The following is a 12,190-nucleotide window of genomic DNA, read 5'->3' as shown; positions in this document are numbered from 1 at the left end:
AAAAACAATCGCGACTATTTGGAAGCTTTTATTTGGGATTTGGTTGAAAAAATGCGTATCGTAGTTTCAAATCAAAGTTGATCAAAGTTTAACAACGATTCGAACATGACCACTCTCTGGAGCCACCATCATTTGGCTTCTCGGCTACTCAGAGGCTGATAAACAGAAGACATTTTCAGTTTCAAATAATGCTGCATCTATTTTCACGCAGTCGTTTAACAAAAAAAGTTGCCTCGTTCCGATTCACTTAGTTTCCCGTGTGAAGCTTCATGGCTTCATGATGTTGCGCAACGTTATGGTTCACTGATTGCAAAGACTGCACGTGTCCTGAAGCAGTTGAGCAACCACTTGCGTCATCTTATCGGTGTCTGTTTGCAGAGAGAAAAAAGCGGAAGTTCTTTCTTTTCGAAATGCAGATTTAATTCAACAGCATGTATCACAATGGATTTTTCCTTCACACTTCGAGTGTCGTTCCGAACAAAAATCCTACAATCAAAAATCCACCAACTGCATCTAAGTGCGGCAAGTCTAGCCGCAAACTGTTTTGGTGGGTTTTCCTTTCTGACCTTTTCTATCTCCCACACCCAAACGGTAACACTTGGATGCTGCACGCCACGTGCTATCAAATGCAACTAGTAGGAGTTAGCCAGTGTAAATCACCGGAAGAACGCAACTAATGGAGGATGCAACCGCAGACTCACTCATTATATCGTTTGTAAGCCAAATAGGTAAATTTCACGGGAATAGGGTTTCTCCACCATATATTTTACTTGTACTCCGAATATCGCCGAAACCACCGGTAAGTGCATGCGGTTCCGGACAGTACATTTCGGGAAACGACTACCCACGGTGTGTCAAGGGAACAACAACAAAAAAACTATTTAAACAGAGTGATCACCTTTATCATATGATTTGATGGACATCATTTGATTCAAAGGCAACATAGTTTGTGCATTTGTGCTTCAAAATGTTAAAATGTAGAAATGATTTTTTTTTGTCAGAGAACCAGCTCGGCATTCCTCTATATTTTCAATTGCATTTTGAATTTATGTGTGCTGTAGAAGTTACGCTCCTGTTCAGCTATTCTAACCCACAAAGAAGACCAGCTCATTATGCGATTATGTGGGATTTCCACCAAACATTATTGGGAAACGTGACAAAACGCATTCGACGACCAACACGGTCAGATTTAGCATCAAACGGCCTAACTGTATGCAACCCGAACGGCTAGGATTAGCTAACTACCAGTCCACATTGATTAGAGCTTCGCGAGTTGAAGGTTTTTTCTTACTGATTCTACAACAGCATCTGCTGCTTCGAAGCGTAACTGCAATTGACGGGTTCGGATTGACTAGCTAACGGAACTGGACATTCGGTATTCCATTACATCTTCCCACATATCATCGGGAAGGCAGAACGTATCCTAAGCGGGTTACGTTTAGCCCTTTTGCCAAATCTAATTCGAATACCTGTTGATAACTAGTGTAGCTGTATCAGCTAGCTAGTAGTCGACTTACCGGCTGAAGCTAATGTTAATTTAATGGAGTGCGAAATAATCTGTATCACATCCGCCGGGCCACTCTCATAGAAGCGCACGAAAATGCGAAACGGAAGCAAGAGAAAAATTGCGTACACGCCGTGAAATCGGACTTCGCCACCTGTGTCATTGGGGAACTTTTGTGTGTTTTTCCTCCCATGGCAATGTTTAGAATGACACCGATAAAACGGTACGTTAAATTCGAAAATACAAATTGGCCCGCCACTTGGCTGCACTCGGGACGCAGTGTGAAAAGGACGCTCCCCGAAAAAATGGATCGCACTAAGGAAGGCGAACAAACAAAAATTAAGCTAATAAAATCAACAGTGTTTCCTATTGCGCCATAAATCATCGAGAAAACATGCTAAACGTCCCTGTAGAGATGATTAAATATTGACGTGTGTTGTACAGCGTCATTGTTGTATCGCAACGTGGCCCATCCCCACAACAACGTGGTACTGCACGGTATCACGTGGCATTCTGTATCTTTTTTTGTGTTGCTATTTCGGAACTCTGCCGAAACGCTGAACCCAACTGTTTTTGACTATATTTTAACGAAAAAATGTTTGCCAGGATCATGGAAACACATGTGGTGCTTGAGTATGATTTACATTGATTAGATATCTACTGCACAATCTCATGCCAACAATAAATTTAGACACAATTTTTTGATTCCAAAGTATTGTACGAACGTTGCATCATGCCAGCGATAATCTAGTTTCAACGAAAAGAAAGTCAAAAAAAAATTCAGAGCATTATGCCGTTTACAGCTGTTAGTAATATAAATAGGTCCTACACTTGATCTTTTCTACATAGCTCTAAAAAAAATATACCATGATGACAAATGGACCAGCAGCATGCTGGCAACATTCCAGCAAAAAGGTGTATAGGCAACGAAAGTAGCATTTCGACTGAAAGCCGATTAAACAATATATCAACAGTCATCAAAACTTAATACGTAATGGATCCGCTACATACGCAACGCAACGAATGGAAAAAATCAATCGATTTCAAAAAAATTCTTAACATTGGTTGCATTAGTTCATTTGGTAATCGTTGCACAACACATAGCATACGTTGATGGAACGAACGCAGTAAAGTAAAATGAATGGGATAAATAGAGACGAATTATAATGTTCATATATATGCCGCATAAGTCACATATCCTTACTGGTTCTCCGAAAATACAGTGTCGATGAGTGTACCTAGTGCACCCCACCCGCAGTCTAGATAGTAGTATTTGTTCGCTCCTATTTGCCCGATCATCCCATTTGTTGGGTTCGCCTTTTATTTTTGCCAGGTTTAGATTTCTTTGCGATCTCCATTCCGTTAGCCATGCGTCCCATATTTTGGATTTCACCCAACGTGAAAGATCTGATTTAGGTATTCCAACTTTATACTGGGTTTCGTTGCGACCTAAGGCTGCTAGTCTGTCCGCTTCGATGTTTCCATGGATTCCAGAATGACCAGGGATCCAGCAGAACGTAAAGTAGTCAGGAGCTGCGAGTTGAATGTGTTGAATCCAAGGGTGGCGATTTTTTGGGTTTTCCAATGCAAGCAGCACACTCGCCGAATTTAGTAGTTTTGATTTTATAACCAAATCAATTATCCCGGTCTATATGACCCTAACCGGTTAATTGTCCTTTTTTGCTAGGTGACTCTGGTTGTAACCGGAGGGGGTTCGGTTGGGGAAGTTTTTTAAAAGGGGTAAGTGGCCGATTTATGCGCCACTCCCCAGAGGGAGACCTTCACCTGTTTTGCTTTGCCCGGCTATGAGACCTATCCGCAGGGCGGGTATAGTCCTTAGTTTTAACCCAAAAAAAATTAAGCCCCCAACTGTCCCTGGGATCCTCAACAGTTGATCGATGCCAACCGAATGTTCGGTGGAAAATTTAACAGAATTTGAGAAAAATGAATGCTCGGTTGGCTAAGAGAGAAACTCTGGAAAATAACGCAAAATTATCATAGGTCAACCTCTTCTGACCGGGATATCCTAGATTGCTTTGGAGGAAGAAACGGAGGTTGGAAACATCGGAGCCAACCCAACTCAAAAGAAAAATACGCCCGATAAAATGTGAATTCCCTTCCTCTGAAATTTCCACTAAAACTAAATTTCATCGGTAAAAACGAAAAAAGTTTTGTATTCAAAAAATAATTTCCATTATACAACTTTTATTACAATCTTGTATTCGGAATTCAACTCCTTCTTGCTAGCTAGCTTCTATTTTTAAATCTGCACCCTGGGTGCGGCCTACTCTGCAGATTCTCCCCCAATTAACAGGTGCGGTAAAGTAGTGCGTGTTCTATGTATGTATGTATGTATGAAAACCCACCAGTGGCTGATAGGTCTTTCGACCCAAGGCGGTACGGGAAGTCTCGATCGCATATTCAAATATTGTTCATGCTTAACTCATCAACAATAATTGCAGCACAACCAAGGGGTCCGTTACCACTGGCTTGCGACAGGTTTGACTCATCTCACTCCCTTCCAACTGTTCGAAACAAATAAAGAATTCTGAAAAGGTTCTTAAGCAACCTTCTCATGATTCTAAATTTGTAGAGATACTCCGGCTGGCTTGAACCCACAATCCATTGTATATCAGTCTTCCGATCGTTTGATGTCCTGTCCAACCCCCCGCTGAACTCCATAATAGAGTCAAGCTATTTGAACATTTGAAAAAAAAACACTTTTCACATCTTACCTCTTTTTCATTTGAAAAGGATACATGTTAAAAGGGATAATTTCCGGGAATATTTAAAAGACAGGAATGGGCAAGCCTGCAGCCAAATCCGCCAGTTGCCAACAATCGCTCTTCTTGCACTTACCGGAGGTTGACCAACGTGTGAAAGGGTTTGAGAAACGACTAGTGACCAACAACACCCACCTTGCGAGCAACAGCAATTGCTCAGCAACATTTGGGACCCGTAAAAGTTCAACGAGTTCCGAAATTGAAGGTTCGGCACCACCATTTCCACCCGGTTCACCACGTACGATCTTCGAGCCCCAAGACATCCCGCAGTAGCATTTCCTGTTGGCCGACCACCTCTTCGGGTACACTCTACACGATATTTTGGATTTCTTGATTAGTGTCACCCCCTCGTCAAAGTCGATCCGAGGTTCTTCGTAATTGTGCTCTGCTAGCCAACCAAAAAAGGCCGCATGAGGCACATCCTCACCAGAATCCCCGTGGCTTGATCAGAAATTCGAGGGCAGTTGTAGCTAGCCCTTTTTAGTCAGCTAATAATAAACTGGCCTGTTGCGAAGCGTTGATGTTACTTCCCGAAGCATTGCTGATACTGATTGCATTGGTTGCAGAGGACACTCTGTCTGCTGTTAACGTCGTGGTAATCGTTCCGGGCGTTCTTGAAAACAGATTGAGAATTTTTAACATTTGAACAAATTTTCAGCACAAATGACAAGAAAAAATTAATTTTTTCTCCAGGAGTTAAAATTGGCAGCGAAAAAAAATCACACCCGTCGTTCACGGCCGCAGCCTACTAATCCGGTAAAGTAGTGCGTGTTCTAATCAAAAAACGGCTCAGTAGTTTGCTGGCCGACCATGGACTTGACGGTTAATAACGACAACCGTCTTAAAAAAAGCAACTCAGTGCAGAAAAAAAATGATTGGTCTAGATCCAAAATTCAAACTCAGGTCATTGGATTGTAAAGCACCAACGCTGACAACTAGGCTGTCAGGTTGTCTATGGACCAATCAAACTACATCACATGCGCATGGATAATTGTTTCAAAGGTGAGTACTTACTTAGAGATGCATGGGGCTGGTGTTTTTTTACCCATCGAATCTTCCGTTGCTGTGCTGCTGTCGCTGCAGCTGCACGGTTACAACCGCCAGTGGATTCACCAGCGTGCTTCACCGGATGTCGACGTCGTTGTTGAGGTCTGGTCGATGCCGTCGGCGTCCCGATGAATATCGTAGTCGTCGAGCCAAAAACTGAAGCCGTCTTGCGTATGCCGCTCAGGGGTAACGGTTGCTATTCCGCCTGAACGTACCACCGTTGTTGTAGGGGGAGCTTCGGTTGGCGTTTTTTGTCACGAGTCGGTGATACGCAGTACCGGAAGTGTGATCTGAATCTGCTTTTGGGATTAGAATTAGAACACGCTTCGCACTAATAACTTTCCGCAATAATTTACCTAAGGATTTCCTGAATCGCACTTTCAAGAAAACTCCTATGATCCTGAAGCACTTTATTGGCGAATGCTTCACTATACTACGGGGGAAAACGACAAAATTAATTCTACTAAAAACCCAAAGGGTAGAAAATTCACATTATAAGTTCTACCTTTAATAAGAGCACACGATTCGCGGATTATAATACCCGGTCCTGCCTCTACCACAAACTAGGACAAAATGGACGAGTCAAGGTATCAATTCCTCAAAAGAAGATAGCGAGTCCATACATTTCTTCAAAACCGAAATTCGTGCCGACTCTCGTCCAGCTCATCGTCCAGCTCTGTTTATAGCTGAAATTTAAACAAGACAGAAAAAAGACAAACAAGAAAATCGGCAACTCTTCATTTTCGCACCGTACTTTACTAGTCGACACCACGTTTTTATTTGCTTTTCCCGCGTGTGTGCTGCTGTTGCCTGCCGGAGAATAATACCGAGGCAGTTACCCAGAGCTGGCTCAAAACTTTCCGCATCGTTAGCCGTTCTGTTGGAAGTGCCACCACGACGCAAAAGCGCAGAAATCCAGAAGAAACTGGAGCATTACATCGTCCAGCACAACCCGGTGAACTTCTTTAGGAACGGAGAGCCGACATCTACTCGACCATGGTTTGCGGGTTGGAGCCCAACCGTAAATTATCCTCGTTGGAAATATCTGGTGTTGTGATTGTGGCTAGCAGCAGCTCTGGCAACCAGCATCCAAGTGTGCCTTGACCCCGAATAGGGGTCTTTTTCTGGAGCCGAAAGTTGTTCCGTCCGAGAACTGGTGCCGTCTCTTCCCGGAAGCTGAAGCTGGATGTCTCACCTGCTGCCAGTGGTGCTCAACTGTTGTTGGTCATCGGATGACATCAAGGTCGCTGCAAACTAGAAGTAGTATAAACAAAAGAACAAGTAAGTACTAGTGCTGGTCAGAAGAAAAAGTGAAGTACATAGAAAAAGAAGAAGCAGCAGTATAGCAAGAAGAAAAACAAAAGCGAAAGGATAATGAAGAAGAAGAAGGCCTGGCGAGCTCGAAGAAGAAGAAGAGTAGAAACAGAATGGAAGAAGAAAAGCAGAGGCGGCATGGAAGAAGAAGAAGAGGATGATGATGGGACTAAGGTAGGAAATTGTTGCTTTTGAACCAAAATTGGTTAAACAAATACAAGCGTGATCATTCCTCCTGACCATGATGGGTTTTCAACGTAGTTGTGCAGAATTATTTCTCCTCTCTAGCGTTCTAATCTGGATAACTATTCAACGCTTGAATCAATCCTGACGAAATTTTTACCACTAAGTAAACAAACCTTCCAGATTAAAGCTTTATAAAATCCTTTTATTTAGAATTTAGTATAATTAAAAAAAAAAAAGGTCGGTGTTGAATCACTACTGTCAATTTATAACTGTCTCCAGGTTATAACTGCTTTTCAATTTATCTTTAAAATCGACTTTTACAGATGAAAAATTCTATTGGGATATAATAATAACCGACATTTTTCGTTTTCAGGTTTTATGGCCTTTGGATCTTAACCATCTGAAACAAAGCTAAATCCAATCACTGTAAGTACCTTTGAATGACAATTTCACCACTGATTTAACTTGACTGATGATTTCATTCATGATAAAAAAAATATCCTAGTTGGCTTAAAAAACATGTATTATTGATATAATTATGCTTTATCCACCATTTAGAAGAAAGAATAAGATGTAAATCTCAGTTTGCGTTTATAAACTACCTATGTAGAGTATGGTGGGGTAAAAGTACGACCTTAGTGCTATCCTATTTTTAGAAAATTTTGCAGTTGTTTTTCGAAAAAAACCGAGAACAGCATTCGATTCCTTAGACTTTGATCTCTCTTCTAAAAAATTACGAAGATAATCGATCGACGCATTTGATAGCAGTAGTGAAAATGCCTAACTGTTATCAAAACGTACTTTTACCCCACCTCTGCCTGGGGCAAAAGTTCGAATGATGTGGGGTAAAAGTACGACCATTCAAAATTCCACAATTTTGCATGAAGTCAAGAGGAAAATTATTTTGTATCAATCTTTGCTTATAGCAGCGGCTTCTGTGTTAGCTTCTGATACAAATCCTATACATGGGCGAAAAACCTGCGCGAATTTGGAGTTATCCACTAATTTTCCTTATTCAACGGGTTTACGAAATTCAGTTCTCATCGTATTTGTGCAATTTTTCGCACGAGCAAGTCTTTGTAGAAACAAAAATATGCGCTGATGTTTTCAGTGGACTTTAAAAAAAAGTTTGAACTTTTTGTTCAGATTGACTTCAGTGGACCCTGTATATCATTCGTACTTTTGCCCCATTTACAGTTCGTACTTTTGCCCCTTCTAGGTTTCTTGTGATTCACAGTTTATTGTGAAAAAAAGAGGCATATTCATGAAATTCTTTCTTCGGCATTTGAAAGTGGTTGAAAACAACTAAACAGACACATTAAAGCTTTCATCGAGAGCCAGAATTTCGACTGCTTAAACTTGTTTGCCGTTATTTTGAATATTACATCATTTATGCATAAAAGCTACTTTACCTCATTTTTCGGAGTATTTTCAACTTCTACGAATAAAAATTATGTCTGGATGTAGGCAGTCCAAATCTTCACCAATCCACGTCATAGTTTTGAATTTTACTGTTCCCGGTTTAGGATAATCTCAAAACGTACTTTTACCCGACTCGTACTTTTACCCCACCTTACTCTACGTACTACATATTGAAAAAAATGCCTAATTTTTTCACTCCTTCAAACACTAATTTAGCAAACTAATAATACAAACAACTTAAAATGGTAATATATTTTTTGCCGAAATGTTCCATCGTGAGATGAATAGCGACATTTTCAATCAGTGAGCTGGAGCGTTTTCGATCAAAGTTTATCAGGTTTAACAAAATCATAAAATTACAAAATTATCAAATGTACAAAATCCAGTTTAAATTTCTTAACCCCAATCCAGCCTTCAGAATTAGTTTAATAAAAGCGACATAGAACCAAAGTCAAACAATTATTTTCAATTACTGTTTGGCTGCAACAAATATCAAATTTCTTCTTTTGTCATCCTCTCCCCCCCTTTGAAATTTCCAAAAAAAACCGAAGAGAGAAATAAATAAAGTTTGAAGTATTTTATTTAAATTTTGAAAAAATCATATATCCGAAAGATTTTAAAACCAAAAACAAATTGTGGAATATGGAAATTATTTCACCTTTTTTATTCTTGTTTATATTGAATAGTATGACCAAATTACTTGATTTATAGGTTTTGTTGCATACAAGTTTTTATGCAATTTATTCGAATTAATGTGTTTTCGCATTATTTTTTTATACCCCCCCCCCCTCGCGGTGTTCTAACTCCGAGTGACAAAATAAGGATTTGATTTTTTTTCCAGTGTTATTGGCAGTTACAATCGAAAAGTCCTGGACATTAAAACCTTTAGACCGTGTGGTTATGAAATTTATGAAAAAAAAATTCAATGATGAAGTTTTTGTGTAAAAAAAGTTGTTTATTATCATAGAACTAAACTTTTGTGAATTTTTCAGAAAAATAGTATATATCGTCTTAAACTGTTTATGTCCATAGAATAGATCAGGGGCGAGCAATCAGAGGGCCAATTTGAGAATAAAATTTCTTTGGACGTATTAGAAAACTATCAAAAAATTTAAAAAGTCTCGTTTAAATTCATACGATTTGACACTTCCATAACTTCCCAATATTTGAAAAAACTACGACTAGAACATATTCTTTTATCAATTTTATTTCAATGACAGAAATTCATTGATTATCCCTGCAATAGATCATCAAAATCCAAACGCTGAGATTGGACGGTAATATTACGAAAATACTAGCTTCTTTTTACCCCGTACTTCGGTAGCTATACATTTGTGGTGGCCTTGTTCAGAAATGTGAACAATAAATGTTTTTGCGCTTCAAATTAGGTATATGTGAGAACAGATAATCGATCTTCACATTTGAACACCTGTTGTTCGTGAAGCTACAAAATAGCTTTATGAACGTACCAAAATTTCATATCAAAACTGTGTGACATACGGCACTTTCTAACGTGGTCCTGTTAGCATGATGAATAAATGATTGAGCATTTCTTACATTTCAACTTTTGGAGACGCACACAACAGCGAAGGTGTGCTTCATTCAGTCGGTGCATATTTAATAGAAGCAAGTTTCGCAACAAACCAAGAGAATGTGCTCCATTTCGTGTATGAGGCGACGCTGGCCAGCATCAGCAGTGTAGGCAGTTCTTAACATTAATTAATATTTACAGCACAAGAGACAACTTCATCAAGCAGAAGATGACAGATGTAAAGCACGCTCTTGTCAACACATTCACATGCACACTTTGACTAAACCCGGGAAGCGAGACAAATCCGAAAAAAAACCTGCTTGAAAAGCCACGTTTATTTCGCTTGTTTGCTTGCAGTATGACAGCAAAACTTCCCTCCTAACTGCAGAAGTATGAAATAAGTTTGAAAGTAGTAAGGTTTTTGGGGTCATCCAATCTCTACTTTAAAGATCCCTTTTTCTTCAACGAATTAGTTATGATGAGTTTTCCACGTTTTCAGATTCTTACATGATAGGATTTGTGTTGTGCAGAGATGAAACAAACGTTGCTAACGAACGTTTTGAACTTAAAAAAAAAAAACTTACCGTCTGCCCTTCTCTTAAAACACACCGTTGTGATTTCCAACCCGTGTTCGGAACTGTGACATTCAACTGGTAGGTGTCTGTAATGCTGTAATGTAAGAGATGCGCTGGCAAACTTAAATAAGACGTGTTGACAAGATTTCAACCGAATGTGGCACACAATTGTACCACACGGGCAAACAAAAGTCACACCAATCGACGACGACAGTAGTGCAAGGGAACTCGCTATTCGATGATGGCACCCTGGGGGTGATGATTTTAATTTACACCCAGAATGGGAACAAATAGATAGATATAGAGATCTGGTAGCGATAGTTTGCCATTTAACGTTGATCTGGGATTGGAATGGTAGGTACGTTCCTGCAGTCAGAGTGACGCTGAGCTTAAAATATCCGAAACCACTTTCTCGGTTTTCTTGCGGTAACGCGGCGCAGATTCAGCATCTCGCACGCAAAAAGGTGACCTATATGTTAAATTTGTTAAATTTTCTGCAAATATTTTTTTTCAAAAATACCTTCATCAATTTCAATGTTTTATTGAACAAAAATTTAAAATATACTATTTGCAATCATTTACAAATAATATGTCAAATTGTAAATTTCAGTTTATATACTTGATAATCGAATTTTATGTCTATTAATCATAACCACTTATTGCGCGCTTCAATGGTTTCTGAGTTCTGCAAAAATAGTTGCTCTTATGCAAAACACTGTATATAATTTTTTTTGTCTATACGAAAAAACATCAAACGCCCGTGTATATGCAATGCATAGATTACACCTGCAACAAATATCAACAGCAACAAACCTGCAACAAATATAACAAAATATGATGCGACATTCAAATTGAAGGCCTGCTGTATAACAAAATATAGCTATGCTTCACTCTTCGAACGATTTACTTCCAAATGAGACCTGAAATATTTCTAACAAGTAGGTTACTATCCACTTCCACAGGCAAATTCCGCCCTCGTAGACATTTGCGATTTAAAACACCTTTTATCGTCCCATCAGACTCAAGCGAAACGATTGCAAAGAGCGACATATTTCGCAAACGACTTGACCTGTGAGCATGTTCAGCGCTAACGATAGGTTGATGCCATTGATGACAGTTCTTGATTTTCGGAGTTGATACAAAGGCCGAGTGAAGTGCCATAATAATACACATTTTTTTACGCAACAAAGAGTTTTCTAAATTACGCGTGGATGGAACATAAAATAAATTTGAATTGATAGTACCATGATTTTTTTTATCTTCTTATTTCATGGTCACCTTTTGCAAGAAAAACCTACAGTAATTGACACGACAGGTAGAACTAAGTTTAAATAAGACCTCACACACGAATGGCTGGAGTGTACTTTATACAATATGGAAGAAGTGGTCAATCTGGATCGGTTTTGTCATTTTATTCGTAGTATGTACCAAGGTGTGTATATATATGTAGGAGGTATTACCGTATATCAAATTCCCGATTCAGCCATTTTGGCTACAAACCACAGAAAAGCTGAGCAAATAATCTTATGTTTGTAAACAAACTCATTGAGAGCCTCAGAAAAAATGCCAAAACCTCGAAAACTAATCACGGATTCAAATTCTGCTACAGGTTTTCCAAATTTCCTTACTTGTTGATAGAAATTCATTTCTGAATATAAAATATTGAATATTCCGTTCGTTCTCTTTTATCATAATAAAAATTTTATTTATGTTTCATATTTCGGATTCTGTGTTCCGTTTAGGATTTTTAATTTTTGGTTCGAATCATCATGAGAAAATGGATCTGGGCATCGGTCGTGTTTTTATTTTTGATGTTTAAGTGTTAAAA

At 39.1% G+C, this 12,190-nt stretch overlaps 1 protein-coding gene across 1 annotated transcript in view; it reads left to right on the top strand.

The window, feature by feature from the left end:
• LOC129748177 (short neuropeptide F) overlaps positions 1-12,190 on the top strand; it is a 110,384-nt gene that overhangs the window by 41,908 nt on the left and 56,286 nt on the right. Inside the window, exon 2 of the mRNA XM_055742685.1 lies at positions 7,208-7,260. The gene's annotated coding sequence lies outside the window, so the exon portion shown is untranslated. The remainder of the gene's footprint in view (positions 1-7,207; positions 7,261-12,190) is intronic.

The sequence above is a fragment of the Uranotaenia lowii genome, chromosome 2, assembly GCF_029784155.1.
Source record: "Uranotaenia lowii strain MFRU-FL chromosome 2, ASM2978415v1, whole genome shotgun sequence".
Taxonomy (NCBI): Eukaryota; Metazoa; Arthropoda; class Insecta; order Diptera; family Culicidae; genus Uranotaenia; species Uranotaenia lowii.
Note: the sequence above shows the minus strand (reverse complement) of the source record. Positions and strands in the feature narration are given on the sequence as shown.